Raw genomic sequence first — 13,152 nt, 5'->3', positions numbered from 1 at the left:
TTCAGTCTTGTGATATTTTTGGTTTCCAATAAGTAGATTGTTAATTTTATGTAACCTCATTTTCTAATGCTCCATTCAAGAGATGTTTCCACTATGAAATGCAGAGCAAGGGGAAAGAGCACAAGTGATAGAGCGAGTGAGTGAGAAGGGGTGTTGAGGAAGGAGAGAATGAAACAAAGACAGAGTGAGTGAACGGCAGGTTGGCCTAGAAGAGGAGACTAGAAGTGAAGGCGACATACTTTTCCCTGCTTTTGACCTCCCACCCATCCCAAACCGACCACAAACGTACCATCTATGCAACGTTGGTATGCAGAAATTCACGCCTCAGCCAGTGAGGGTAAGTCCCAGGCCAGGGGCTAGAGAGCAAAAGACTGCATGTGCTCAGACGTTCCCTGCTAGGGACAGTTGATCTGAAACAAGGTCTGCTCTCTTGTATCCAGCAAGGATCTAGAAATCCTGCATGAATCTGCAAGGCACAATGACAGCATACATTTGCATAATATGCCCCACCTTCTGCCTTCCTACTTCCTGTGCAGTAGTTGTTTGTGTAGAGAGAGAGGTCGCAGGCAAGGTAATTTTGTGAGTAGGATACAGGACCCTAAATAGCTGGTGAGAGGTATGAGGTATTCTAAAAGCATAAAAATTGTACACCTGTGAAATGAAATGCTTTCACATGTGATCTTCTGTGTTTATTGTCCTGTGCATAAAGTTGCACCTTGTGTTTGAAGGTTTAAATTATTTCAGGCTTGCGTGGAGGCAGAAATTTCTGAGTGACTTTTATACATTTCTTAAGACTCTGCACTGTCAGGATGGCCGAGTGGTCTAAGGCGCTGTGTTTAGGCCGCAGTCTCCTCTGGAGGCGTGGGTTCGAATCCCACTTCTGACATGACTTTTGGAGATGTAATCTCCTTTTTCAGGTTAACATCTGATGGAAGTTGCATCTGTTGGTCTTCACCTGGGATGTGATTCCGTCCTCATCTAGTCAAGAGAGCTGGGGTTTCTCATATATTTCGGTTGTATAAAGTCTTGCTGACAAAGTGCAGTCCTTACTATATGAGCATAGGACCCATGTAAGAGCTCATCTGGAAGAGTCATGCTCTTGTATGCCCTGGCAAGACAGGCCATGCAAATATGGAAGAATGCCTAGCATCTGGTAGACAGTTGGACTCCAGCACACTTACGGCAATTTCCTCAGGGCTGTGATCAGGGGCTGCTTAGATTTGCGTATTTCACCTTATGTTGTGACATTGAAATTCCTTGTTGAATTTGCTTTAGCTAGCCAAGAGGTGGCTGTTGACTCAATTTCAAAGCAGCTTTGTTCCGTTCAAGTGGCTGGTTAATAGCACTTTCTCTTTGTACGCCTTAAAGGTCTAAAGAGTTCTTCATAGGTACTGCTCTCTATGGATTGTTCAAAGATCTGTTGGAAGTACTTATAATAGGATAAATAAATTGAGGGCATGCCTTTTCGGTACCCCACTTGCATGGCTGTCTGGCCTGTGGAAGGTTCCACAAATGCAAGTCAGGATGGCCGAGTGGTCTAAGGCGCTGCGTTCAGGTCGCAGTCTCTTCTGGAGGCGTGGGTTCAAATCCCACTTCTGACAATTGTGTGTTTACTCTACTTTTTTCTTGAGAGAGAAAAAATCTGATCATTTCCCTCACATGGGCTTATATGGTTGTCTACTTGGAAAAGTGCAGTGAGTTTTTTTCTTGCTCCAGCCACTCATGACCTAAGTTGTGTGCTTTTTTTGGTTCACAATATCTTTCCCTCTCTGTAGATGATCAAGCACATGTGGTCAGGATGGCCGAGTGGTCTAAGGCGCTGCGATAAGGCCGCAGTCTCTCCTGGAGGCGTGGGTTCGAATCCCACTTCTGACAAAACATTAAGTCCATTTTGTCTCTGAGTTCTTTTAGAATCTCAGCTAAAAATTGGCAGTGCATATAATATCTGAATAAGTAACAAACTTCAGTTTCAACTGCAAATTAATTTGCCCAATTCTGTCTTCAATCTCGTATAATATTCTTCTAGCACTCGTGGTGTTTTATGTGTTTTTTGGGGGGTGCTTAAAAAGTCCCTTTTATTAATGAAATGGGTTACATTCAGTCTTGTGATATTTTTGGTTTCCAATAAGTAGATTGTTAATTTTATGTAACCTCATTTTCTAATGCTCCATTCAAGAGATGTTTCCACTATGAAATGCAGAGCAAGGGGAAAGAGCACAAGTGATAGAGCGAGTGAGTGAGAAGGGGTGTTGAGGAAGGAGAGAATGAAACAAAGACAGAGTGAGTGAACGGCAGGTTGGCCTAGAAGAGGAGACTAGAAGTGAAGGCGACATACTTTTCCCTGCTTTTGACCTCCCACCCATCCCAAACCGACCACAAACGTACCATCTATGCAACGTTGGTATGCAGAAATTCACGCCTCAGCCAGTGAGGGTAAGTCCCAGGCCAGGGGCTAGAGAGCAAAAGACTGCATGTGCTCAGACGTTCCCTGCTAGGGACAGTTGATCTGAAACAAGGTCTGCTCTCTTGTATCCAGCAAGGATCTAGAAATCCTGCATGAATCTGCAAGGCACAATGACAGCATACATTTGCATAATATGCCCCACCTTCTGCCTTCCTACTTCCTGTGCAGTAGTTGTTTGTGTAGAGAGAGAGGTCGCAGCCAAGGTAATTTTGTGAGTAGGATACAGGAACCTAAATAGCTGGTGAGAGGTATGAGGTATTCTAAAAGCATAAAAATTGTACACCTGTGAAATGAAATGCTTTCACATGTGATCTTCTGTGTTTATTGTCCTGTGCATAAAGTTGCACCTTGTGTTTGAAGGTTTAAATTATTTCAGGCTTGCATGGAGGCAGAAATTTCTGAGTGACTTTTATACATTTCTTAAGACTCTGCACTGTCAGGATGGCCGAGTGGTCTAAGGCGCTGTGTTTAGGCCGCAGTCTCCTCTGGAGGTGTGGGTTCGAATCCCACTTCTGACATGACTTTTGGAGATGTAATCTCCTTTTTCAGGTTAACATCTGATGGAAGTTGCATCTGTTGGTCTTCACCTGGGATGTGATTCCGTCCTCATCTAGTCAAGAGAGCTGGGGTTTCTCATATATTTCGGTTGTATAAAGTCTTGCTGACAAAGTGCAGTCCTTACTATATGAGCATAGGACCCATGTAAGAGCTCATCTGGAAGAGTCATGCTCTTGTATGCCCTGGCAAGACAGGCCATGCAAATATGGAAGAATGCCTAGCATCTGGTAGACAGTTGGACTCCAGCACACTTACGGCAATTTCCTCAGGGCTGTGATCAGGGGCTGCTTAGATTTGCGTATTTCACCTTATGTTGTGACATTGAAATTCCTTGTTGAATTTGCTTTAGCTAGCCAAGAGGTGGCTGTTGACTCAATTTCAAAGCAGCTTTGTTCCGTTCAAGTGGCTGGTTAATAGCACTTTCTCTTTGTACGCCTTAAAGGTCTAAAGAGTTCTTCATAGGTACTGCTCTCTATGGATTGTTCAAAGATCTGTTGGAAGTACTTATAATAGGATAAATAAATTGAGGGCATGCCTTTTCGGTACCCCACTTGCATGGCTGTCTGGCCTGTGGAAGGTTCCACAAATGCAAGTCAGGATGGCCGAGTGGTCTAAGGCGCTGCGTTCAGGTCGCAGTCTCTTCTGGAGGCGTGGGTTCAAATCCCACTTCTGACAATTGTGTGTTTACTCTACTTTTTTCTTGAGAGAGAAAAAATCTGATCATTTCCCTCACATGGGCTTATATGGTTGTCTACTTGGAAAAGTGCAGTGAGTTTTTTTCTTGCTCTAGCCACTCATGACCTAAGATGTGTGCTTTTTTTGGTTCACAATATCTTTCCCTCTCTGTAGATGATCAGGCAAATGTGGTCAGGATGGCCGAGTGGTCTAAGGCGCTGCGTTAAGGCCGCAGTCTCTCCTGGAGGCGTGGGTTCGAATCCCACTTCTGACAAAACTTTAAGTCCATTTTGTCTCTGAGTTCTTTTAGAATCTCAGCTAAAAATTGGCAGTGCATATAATATCTGAATAAGTAACAAACTTCAGTTTCAACTGCAAATTAATTTGCCCAATTCTGTCTTCAAGCTCGTATAATATTCTTCTAGCACTCGTGGCGTTTTATGTGTTTTTTGGGGGGTGCTTAAAAAGTCCCTTTTAATAATGAAATGGGTTACATTCAGTCTTGTGATATTTTTGGTTTCCAATAAGTAGATTGTTAATTTTATGTAACCTCATTTTCTAATGCTCCATTCAAGAGATGTTTCCACTATGAAATGCAGAGCAAGGGGAAAGAGCACAAGTGATAGAGCGAGTGAGTGAGAAGGGGTGTTGAGGAAGGAGAGAATGAAACAAAGACAGAGTGAGTGAACGGCAGGTAGGCCTAGAAGAGGAGACTAGAAGTGAAGGCGACATACTTTTCCATGCTTTTGACCTCCCACCCATCCCAAACCGACCACAAACGTACCATCTATGCAACGTTGGTATGCAGAAATTCACGCCTCAGCCAGTGAGGGTAAGTCCCAGGCCAGGGGCTAGAGAGCAAAAGACTGCATGTGCTCAGACGTTCCCTGCTAGGGACAGTTGATCTGAAACAAGGTCTGCTCTCTTGTATCCAGCAAGGATCTAGAAATCCTGCATGAATCTGCAAGGCACAATGACAGCATACATTTGCATAATATGCCCCACCTTCTGCCTTCCTACTTCCTGTGCAGTAGTTGTTTGTGTAGAGAGAGAGGTCGCAGGCAAGGTAATTTTGTGAGTAGGATACAGGACCCTAAATAGCTGGTGAGAGGTATGAGGTATTTTAAAAGCATACAAATTGTACACCTGTGAAATGAAATGCTTTCACAAGTGATCTTCTGTGTTTATTGTCCTGTGCATAAAGTTGCACCTTGTGTTTGAAGGTTTAAATTATTTCAGGCTTGCATGGAGGCAGAAATTTCTGAGTGACTTTTATACATTTCTTAAGACTCTGCACTGTCAGGATGGCCGAGTGGTCTAAGGCGCTGTGTTTAGGCCGCAGTCTCCTCTGGAGGCGTGGGTTCGAATCCCACTTCTGACATGACTTTTGGAGATGTAATCTCCTTTTTCAGGTTAACATCTGATGGAAGTTGCATCTGTTGGTCTTCACCTGGGATGTGATTCCGTCCTCATCTAGTCAAGAGAGCTGGGGTTTCTCATATATTTCGGTTGTATAAAGTCTTGCTGACAAAGTGCAGTCCTTACTATATGAGCATAGGACCCATGTAAGAGCTCATCTGGAAGAGTCATGCTCTTGTATGCCCTGGCCAGACAGGCCATGCAAATATGGAAGAATGCCTAGCATCTGGTAGACAGTTGGACTCCAGCACACTTGCGGCAATTTCCTCAGGGCTGTGATCAGGGGCTGCTTAGATTTGCGTATTCCACCCTATGTTGTGACATTGAAATTCCTTGTTGAATTTGCTTTAGCTAGCCAAGAGGTGGCTGTTGACTCAATTTCAAAGCAGCTTTGGGCCTTTCAAGTGGCTGGTTAATAGCACTTTCTCTTTGTACGCCTTAAAGGTCTAAAGAGTTCTTCATAGGTACTGCTCTCTATGGATTGTTCAAAGATCTGTTGGAAGTACTTATAATAGGATAAATAAATTGAGGGCATGCCTTTTCGGTACCCCACTTGCATGGCTGTCTGGCCTGTGGAAGGTTCCGAAAATGCAAGTCAGGATGGCCGAGTGGTCTATGGCGCTGCGTTCAGGTCGCAGTCTCTTCTGGAGGCGTGGGTTCAAATCCCACTTCTGACAATTGTGTGTTTACTCTTCTTTTTTCTTGGGAGAGAAAAAATCAGATCATTTCCCTCACATGGGCTTATATGGTTGTCTACTTGGAAAAGTGCAGTGAGTTTTTTTCTTGCTCTAGCCACTCATGACCTAAGTTGTGTGCTTTTTTTGGTTCACAATATCTTTCCCTCTCTGTAGATGATCAAGCACATGTGGTCAGGATGGCCGAGTGGTCTAAGGCGCTGCGATAAGGCCGCAGTCTCTCCTGGAGGCGTGGGTTCGAATCCCACTTCTGACAAAACATTAAGTCCATTTTGTCTCTGAGTTCTTTTAGAATCTCAGCTAAAAATTGGCAGTGCATATAATATCTGAATAAGTAACAAACTTCAGTTTCAACTGCAAATTAATTTGCCCAATTCTGTCTTCAAGCTCGTATAATATTCTTCTAGCACTCGTGGTGTTTTATGTGTTTTTTGGGGGGTGCTTAAAAAGTCCCTTTTATTAATGAAATGGGTTACATTCAGTCTTGTGATATTTTTGGTTTCCAATAAGTAGATTGTTAATTTTATGTAACCTCATTTTCTAATGCTCCATTCAAGAGATGTTTCCACTATGAAATGCAGAGCAAGGGGAAAGAGCACAAGTGATAGAGCGAGTGAGTGAGAAGGGGTGTTGAGGAAGGAGAGAATGAAACAAAGACAGAGTGAGTGAATGGCAGGTTGGCCTAGAAGAGGAGACTAGAAGTGAAGGCGACATACTTTTCCCTGCTTTTGACCTCCCACCCATCCCAAACCGACCACAAACGTACCATCTATGCAACGTTGGTATGCAGAAATTCACGCCTCAGCCAGTGAGGGTAAGTCCCAGGCCAGGGGCTAGAGAGCAAAAGACTGCATGTGCTCAGACGTTCCCTGCTAGGGACAGTTGATCTGAAACAAGGTCTGCTCTCTTGTATCCAGCAACGATCTAGAAATCCTGCATGAATCTGCAAGGCACAATGACAGCATACATTTGCATAATATGCCCCACCTTCTGCCTTCCTACTTCCTGTGCAGTAGTTGTTTGTGTAGAGAGAGAGGTCGCAGGCAAGGTAATTTTGTGAGTAGGATACAGGAACCTAAATAGCTGGTGAGAGGTATGAGGTATTCTAAAAGCATAAAAATTGTACACCTGTGAAATGAAATGCTTTCACATGTGATCTTCTGTGTTTATTGTCCTGTGCATAAAGTTGCACCTTATGTTTGAAGGTTTAAATTATTTCAGGCTTGCATGGAGGCAGAAATTTCTGAGTGACTTTTATACATTTCTTAAGACTCTGCACTGTCAGGATGGCCGAGTGGTCTAAGGCGTTGTGTTTAGGCCGCAGTCTCCTCTGGAGGCGTGGGTTCGAATCCCACTTCTGACATGACTTTTGGAGATGTAATCTCCTTTTTCAGGTTAACATCTGATGGAAGTTGCATCTGTTGGTCTTCACCTGGGATGTGATTCCGTCCTCATCTAGTCAAGAGAGCTGGGGTTTCTCATATATTTCGGTTGTATAAAGTCTTGCTGACAAAGTGCAGTCCTTACTATATGAGCATAGGACCCATGTAAGAGCTCATCTGGAAGAGTCATGCTCTTGTATGCCCTGGCAAGACAGGCCATGCAAATATGGAAGAATGCCTAGCACCTGGTAGACAGTTGGACTCCAGCACACTTACGGCAATTTCCTCAGGGCTGTGATCAGGGGCTGCTTAGATTTGCGTATTTCACCTTATGTTGTGACATTGAAATTCCTTGTTGAATTTGCTTTAGCTAGCCAAGAGGTGGCTGTTGACTCAATTTCAAAGCAGCTTTGTTCCGTTCAAGTGGCTGGTTAATAGCACTTTCTCTTTGTACGCCTTAAAGGTCTAAAGAGTTCTTACATAGGTACTGCTCTCTATGGATTGTTCAAAGATCTGTTGGAAGTACTTATAATAGGATAAATAAATTGAGGGCATGCCTTTTCGGTACCCCACTTGCATGGCTGTCTGGCCTGTGGAAGGTTCCACAAATGCAAGTCAGGATGGCCGAGTGGTCTAAGGCGCTGCGTTCAGGTCGCAGTCTCTTCTGGAGGCGTGGGTTCAAATCCCACTTCTGACAATTGTGTGTTTACTCTACTTTTTTCTTGAGAGAGAAAAAATCAGATCATTTCCTCACATGGGCTTATATGGTTGTCTACTTGGAAAAGTGCAGTGAGTTTTTTTCTTGCTCTAGCCACTCATGACCTAAGATGTGTGCTTTTTTTGGTTCACAATATCTTTCCCTCTCTGTAGATGATCAAGCAAATGTGGTCAGGATGGCCGAGTGGTCTAAGGCGCTGCGTTAAGGCCGCAGTCTCTCCTGGAGGCGTGGGTTCGAATCCCACTTCTGACAAAACTTTAAGTCCATTTTGTCTCTGAGTTCTTTTAGAATCTCAGCTAAAAATTGGCAGTGCATATAATATCTGAATAAGTAACAAACTTCAGTTTCAACTGCAAATTAATTTGCCCAATTCTGTCTTCAAGCTCGTATAATATTCTTCTAGCACTCGTGGCGTTTTATGTGTTTTTTGGGGGGTGCTTAAAAAGTCCCTTTTATTAATGAAATGGGTTACATTCAGTCTTGTGATATTTTTGGTTTCCAATAAGTAGATTGTTAATTTTATGTAACCTCATTTTCTAATGCTCCATTCAAGAGATGTTTCCACTATGAAATGCAGAGCAAGGGGAAAGAGCACAAGTGATAGAGCGAGTGAGTGAGAAGGGGTGTTGAGGAAGGAGAGAATGAAACAAAGACAGAGTGAGTGAACGGCAGGTAGGCCTAGAAGAGGAGACTAGAAGTGAAGGCGACATACTTTTCCATGCTTTTGACCTCCCACCCATCCCAAACCGACCACAAACGTACCATCTATGCAACGTTGGTATGCAGAAATTCACGCCTCAGCCAGTGAGGGTAAGTCCCAGGCCAGGGGCTAGAGAGCAAAAGACTGCATGTGCTCAGACGTTCCCTGCTAGGGACAGTTGATCTGAAACAAGGTCTGCTCTCTTGTATCCAGCAAGGATCTAGAAATCCTGCATGAATCTGCAAGGCACAATGACAGCATACATTTGCATAATATGCCCCACCTTCTGCCTTCCTACTTCCTGTGCAGTAGTTGTTTGTGTAGAGAGAGAGGTCGCAGGCAAGGTAATTTTGTGAGTAGGATACAGGACCCTAAATAGCTGGTGAGAGGTATGAGGTATTTTAAAAGCATACAAATTGTACACCTGTGAAATGAAATGCTTTCACAAGTGATCTTCTGTGTTTATTGTCCTGTGCATAAAGTTGCACCTTGTGTTTGAAGGTTTAAATTATTTCAGGCTTGCATGGAGGCAGAAATTTCTGAGTGACTTTTATACATTTCTTAAGACTCTGCACTGTCAGGATGGCCGAGTGGTCTAAGGCGCTGTGTTTAGGCCGCAGTCTCCTCTGGAGGCGTGGGTTCGAATCCCACTTCTGACATGACTTTTGGAGATGTAATCTCCTTTTTCAGGTTAACATCTGATGGAAGTTGCATCTGTTGGTCTTCACCTGGGATGTGATTCCGTCCTCATCTAGTCAAGAGAGCTGGGGTTTCTCATATATTTCGGTTGTATAAAGTCTTGCTGACAAAGTGCAGTCCTTACTATATGAGCATAGGACCCATGTAAGAGCTCATCTGGAAGAGTCATGCTCTTGTATGCCCTGGCCAGACAGGCCATGCAAATATGGAAGAATGCCTAGCATCTGGTAGACAGTTGGACTCCAGCACACTTGCGGCAATTTCCTCAGGGCTGTGATCAGGGGCTGCTTAGATTTGCGTATTCCACCCTATGTTGTGACATTGAAATTCCTTGTTGAATTTGCTTTAGCTAGCCAAGAGGTGGCTGTTGACTCAATTTCAAAGCAGCTTTGGGCCTTTCAAGTGGCTGGTTAATAGCACTTTCTCTTTGTACGCCTTAAAGGTCTAAAGAGTTCTTCATAGGTACTGCTCTCTATGGATTGTTCAAAGATCTGTTGGAAGTACTTATAATAGGATAAATAAATTGAGGGCATGCCTTTTCGGTACCCCACTTGCATGGCTGTCTGGCCTGTGGAAGGTTCCGAAAATGCAAGTCAGGATGGCCGAGTGGTCTATGGCGCTGCGTTCAGGTCGCAGTCTCTTCTGGAGGCGTGGGTTCAAATCCCACTTCTGACAATTGTGTGTTTACTCTTCTTTTTTCTTGGGAGAGAAAAAATCAGATCATTTCCCTCACATGGGCTTATATGGTTGTCTACTTGGAAAAGTGCAGTGAGTTTTTTTCTTGCTCTAGCCACTCATGACCTAAGTTGTGTGCTTTTTTTGGTTCACAATATCTTTCCCTCTCTGTAGATGATCAAGCACATGTGGTCAGGATGGCCGAGTGGTCTAAGGCGCTGCGATAAGGCCGCAGTCTCTCCTGGAGGCGTGGGTTCGAATCCCACTTCTGACAAAACATTAAGTCCATTTTGTCTCTGAGTTCTTTTAGAATCTCAGCTAAAAATTGGCAGTGCATATAATATCTGAATAAGTAACAAACTTCAGTTTCAACTGCAAATTAATTTGCCCAATTCTGTCTTCAAGCTCGTATAATATTCTTCTAGCACTCGTGGTGTTTTATGTGTTTTTTGGGGGGTGCTTAAAAAGTCCCTTTTATTAATGAAATGGGTTACATTCAGTCTTGTGATATTTTTGGTTTCCAATAAGTAGATTGTTAATTTTATGTAACCTCATTTTCTAATGCTCCATTCAAGAGATGTTTCCACTATGAAATGCAGAGCAAGGGGAAAGAGCACAAGTGATAGAGCGAGTGAGTGAGAAGGGGTGTTGAGGAAGGAGAGAATGAAACAAAGACAGAGTGAGTGAATGGCAGGTTGGCCTAGAAGAGGAGACTAGAAGTGAAGGCGACATACTTTTCCCTGCTTTTGACCTCCCACCCATCCCAAACCGACCACAAACGTACCATCTATGCAACGTTGGTATGCAGAAATTCACGCCTCAGCCAGTGAGGGTAAGTCCCAGGCCAGGGGCTAGAGAGCAAAAGACTGCATGTGCTCAGACGTTCCCTGCTAGGGACAGTTGATCTGAAACAAGGTCTGCTCTCTTGTATCCAGCAACGATCTAGAAATCCTGCATGAATCTGCAAGGCACAATGACAGCATACATTTGCATAATATGCCCCACCTTCTGCCTTCCTACTTCCTGTGCAGTAGTTGTTTGTGTAGAGAGAGAGGTCGCAGGCAAGGTAATTTTGTGAGTAGGATACAGGAACCTAAATAGCTGGTGAGAGGTATGAGGTATTCTAAAAGCATAAAAATTGTACACCTGTGAAATGAAATGCTTTCACATGTGATCTTCTGTGTTTATTGTCCTGTGCATAAAGTTGCACCTTATGTTTGAAGGTTTAAATTATTTCAGGCTTGCATGGAGGCAGAAATTTCTGAGTGACTTTTATACATTTCTTAAGACTCTGCACTGTCAGGATGGCCGAGTGGTCTAAGGCGTTGTGTTTAGGCCGCAGTCTCCTCTGGAGGCGTGGGTTCGAATCCCACTTCTGACATGACTTTTGGAGATGTAATCTCCTTTTTCAGGTTAACATCTGATGGAAGTTGCATCTGTTGGTCTTCACCTGGGATGTGATTCCGTCCTCATCTAGTCAAGAGAGCTGGGGTTTCTCATATATTTCGGTTGTATAAAGTCTTGCTGACAAAGTGCAGTCCTTACTATATGAGCATAGGACCCATGTAAGAGCTCATCTGGAAGAGTCATGCTCTTGTATGCCCTGGCAAGACAGGCCATGCAAATATGGAAGAATGCCTAGCACCTGGTAGACAGTTGGACTCCAGCACACTTACGGCAATTTCCTCAGGGCTGTGATCAGGGGCTGCTTAGATTTGCGTATTTCACCTTATGTTGTGACATTGAAATTCCTTGTTGAATTTGCTTTAGCTAGCCAAGAGGTGGCTGTTGACTCAATTTCAAAGCAGCTTTGTTCCGTTCAAGTGGCTGGTTAATAGCACTTTCTCTTTGTACGCCTTAAAGGTCTAAAGAGTTCTTACATAGGTACTGCTCTCTATGGATTGTTCAAAGATCTGTTGGAAGTACTTATAATAGGATAAATAAATTGAGGGCATGCCTTTTCGGTACCCCACTTGCATGGCTGTCTGGCCTGTGGAAGGTTCCACAAATGCAAGTCAGGATGGCCGAGTGGTCTAAGGCGCTGCGTTCAGGTCGCAGTCTCTTCTGGAGGCGTGGGTTCAAATCCCACTTCTGACAATTGTGTGTTTACTCTACTTTTTTCTTGAGAGAGAAAAAATCAGATCATTTCCTCACATGGGCTTATATGGTTGTCTACTTGGAAAAGTGCAGTGAGTTTTTTTCTTGCTCTAGCCACTCATGACCTAAGATGTGTGCTTTTTTTGGTTCACAATATCTTTCCCTCTCTGTAGATGATCAAGCAAATGTGGTCAGGATGGCCGAGTGGTCTAAGGCGCTGCGTTAAGGCCGCAGTCTCTCCTGGAGGCGTGGGTTCGAATCCCACTTCTGACAAAACTTTAAGTCCATTTTGTCTCTGAGTTCTTTTAGAATCTCAGCTAAAAATTGGCAGTGCATATAATATCTGAATAAGTAACAAACTTCAGTTTCAACTGCAAATTAATTTGCCCAATTCTGTCTTCAAGCTCGTATAATATTCTTCTAGCACTCGTGGCGTTTTATGTGTTTTTTGGGGGGTGCTTAAAAAGTCCCTTTTATTAATGAAATGGGTTACATTCAGTCTTGTGATATTTTTGGTTTCCAATAAGTAGATTGTTAATTTTATGTAACCTCATTTTCTAATGCTCCATTCAAGAGATGTTTCCACTATGAAATGCAGAGCAAGGGGAAAGAGCACAAGTGATAGAGCGAGTGAGTGAGAAGGGGTGTTGAGGAAGGAGAGAATGAAACAAAGACAGAGTGAGTGAACGGCAGGTAGGCCTAGAAGAGGAGACTAGAAGTGAAGGCGACATACTTTTCCATGCTTTTGACCTCCCACCCATCCCAAACCGACCACAAACGTACCATCTATGCAACGTTGGTATGCAGAAATTCACGCCTCAGCCAGTGAGGGTAAGTCCCAGGCCAGGGGCTAGAGAGCAAAAGACTGCATGTGCTCAGACGTTCCCTGCTAGGGACAGTTGATCTGAAACAAGGTCTGCTCTCTTGTATCCAGCAAGGATCTAGAAATCCTGCATGAATCTGCAAGGCACAATGACAGCATACATTTGCATAATATGCCCCACCTTCTGCCTTCCTACTTCCTGTGCAGTAGTTGTTTGTGTAGAGAGAGAGGTCGCAGGCAAGGTAAT

The 13,152-nt window shown here is 43.7% G+C and overlaps 18 non-coding genes across 18 annotated transcripts; all 18 read left to right on the top strand.

Annotated features, from left to right (window-relative positions):
• The first annotated feature begins 803 nt into the window (after positions 1–803).
• Positions 804–886, top strand: TRNAL-UAG (transfer RNA leucine (anticodon UAG)). The gene has a single exon. It is a non-coding gene; the product is annotated as a tRNA-Leu (tRNA).
• A 632-nt stretch (positions 887–1,518) lies between these two features.
• TRNAL-CAG (transfer RNA leucine (anticodon CAG)) lies at positions 1,519–1,601 on the top strand. The gene has a single exon. It is a non-coding gene; the product is annotated as a tRNA-Leu (tRNA).
• A 191-nt stretch (positions 1,602–1,792) lies between these two features.
• On the top strand, positions 1,793–1,875 carry TRNAL-AAG (transfer RNA leucine (anticodon AAG)). The gene has a single exon. It is a non-coding gene; the product is annotated as a tRNA-Leu (tRNA).
• Positions 1,876–2,899: 1,024 nt separating this feature from the next.
• Positions 2,900–2,982, top strand: TRNAL-UAG (transfer RNA leucine (anticodon UAG)). The gene has a single exon. It is a non-coding gene; the product is annotated as a tRNA-Leu (tRNA).
• A 632-nt stretch (positions 2,983–3,614) lies between these two features.
• TRNAL-CAG (transfer RNA leucine (anticodon CAG)) lies at positions 3,615–3,697 on the top strand. Its single transcript has one exon. It is a non-coding gene; the product is annotated as a tRNA-Leu (tRNA).
• A 191-nt stretch (positions 3,698–3,888) lies between these two features.
• Positions 3,889–3,971, top strand: TRNAL-AAG (transfer RNA leucine (anticodon AAG)). Its single transcript has one exon. It is a non-coding gene; the product is annotated as a tRNA-Leu (tRNA).
• Positions 3,972–4,995: 1,024 nt separating this feature from the next.
• On the top strand, positions 4,996–5,078 carry TRNAL-UAG (transfer RNA leucine (anticodon UAG)). Its single transcript has one exon. It is a non-coding gene; the product is annotated as a tRNA-Leu (tRNA).
• Positions 5,079–5,710: 632 nt separating this feature from the next.
• On the top strand, positions 5,711–5,793 carry TRNAL-CAG (transfer RNA leucine (anticodon CAG)). Its single transcript has one exon. It is a non-coding gene; the product is annotated as a tRNA-Leu (tRNA).
• A 191-nt stretch (positions 5,794–5,984) lies between these two features.
• Positions 5,985–6,067, top strand: TRNAL-AAG (transfer RNA leucine (anticodon AAG)). Its single transcript has one exon. It is a non-coding gene; the product is annotated as a tRNA-Leu (tRNA).
• Positions 6,068–7,091: 1,024 nt separating this feature from the next.
• On the top strand, positions 7,092–7,174 carry TRNAL-UAG (transfer RNA leucine (anticodon UAG)). Its single transcript has one exon. It is a non-coding gene; the product is annotated as a tRNA-Leu (tRNA).
• A 633-nt stretch (positions 7,175–7,807) lies between these two features.
• TRNAL-CAG (transfer RNA leucine (anticodon CAG)) lies at positions 7,808–7,890 on the top strand. Its single transcript has one exon. It is a non-coding gene; the product is annotated as a tRNA-Leu (tRNA).
• A 190-nt stretch (positions 7,891–8,080) lies between these two features.
• On the top strand, positions 8,081–8,163 carry TRNAL-AAG (transfer RNA leucine (anticodon AAG)). The gene has a single exon. It is a non-coding gene; the product is annotated as a tRNA-Leu (tRNA).
• Positions 8,164–9,187: 1,024 nt separating this feature from the next.
• TRNAL-UAG (transfer RNA leucine (anticodon UAG)) lies at positions 9,188–9,270 on the top strand. The gene has a single exon. It is a non-coding gene; the product is annotated as a tRNA-Leu (tRNA).
• A 632-nt stretch (positions 9,271–9,902) lies between these two features.
• Positions 9,903–9,985, top strand: TRNAL-CAG (transfer RNA leucine (anticodon CAG)). Its single transcript has one exon. It is a non-coding gene; the product is annotated as a tRNA-Leu (tRNA).
• Positions 9,986–10,176: 191 nt separating this feature from the next.
• TRNAL-AAG (transfer RNA leucine (anticodon AAG)) lies at positions 10,177–10,259 on the top strand. The gene has a single exon. It is a non-coding gene; the product is annotated as a tRNA-Leu (tRNA).
• A 1,024-nt stretch (positions 10,260–11,283) lies between these two features.
• TRNAL-UAG (transfer RNA leucine (anticodon UAG)) lies at positions 11,284–11,366 on the top strand. The gene has a single exon. It is a non-coding gene; the product is annotated as a tRNA-Leu (tRNA).
• A 633-nt stretch (positions 11,367–11,999) lies between these two features.
• Positions 12,000–12,082, top strand: TRNAL-CAG (transfer RNA leucine (anticodon CAG)). Its single transcript has one exon. It is a non-coding gene; the product is annotated as a tRNA-Leu (tRNA).
• Positions 12,083–12,272: 190 nt separating this feature from the next.
• TRNAL-AAG (transfer RNA leucine (anticodon AAG)) lies at positions 12,273–12,355 on the top strand. The gene has a single exon. It is a non-coding gene; the product is annotated as a tRNA-Leu (tRNA).
• Positions 12,356–13,152: the final 797 nt, after the last annotated feature.

The sequence above is a fragment of the Lissotriton vulgaris genome, chromosome 8, assembly GCF_964263255.1.
Source record: "Lissotriton vulgaris chromosome 8, aLisVul1.2, whole genome shotgun sequence".
NCBI lineage: Eukaryota > Metazoa > Chordata > Amphibia > Caudata > Salamandridae > Lissotriton > Lissotriton vulgaris.
Note: the sequence above shows the minus strand (reverse complement) of the source record. Positions and strands in the feature narration are given on the sequence as shown.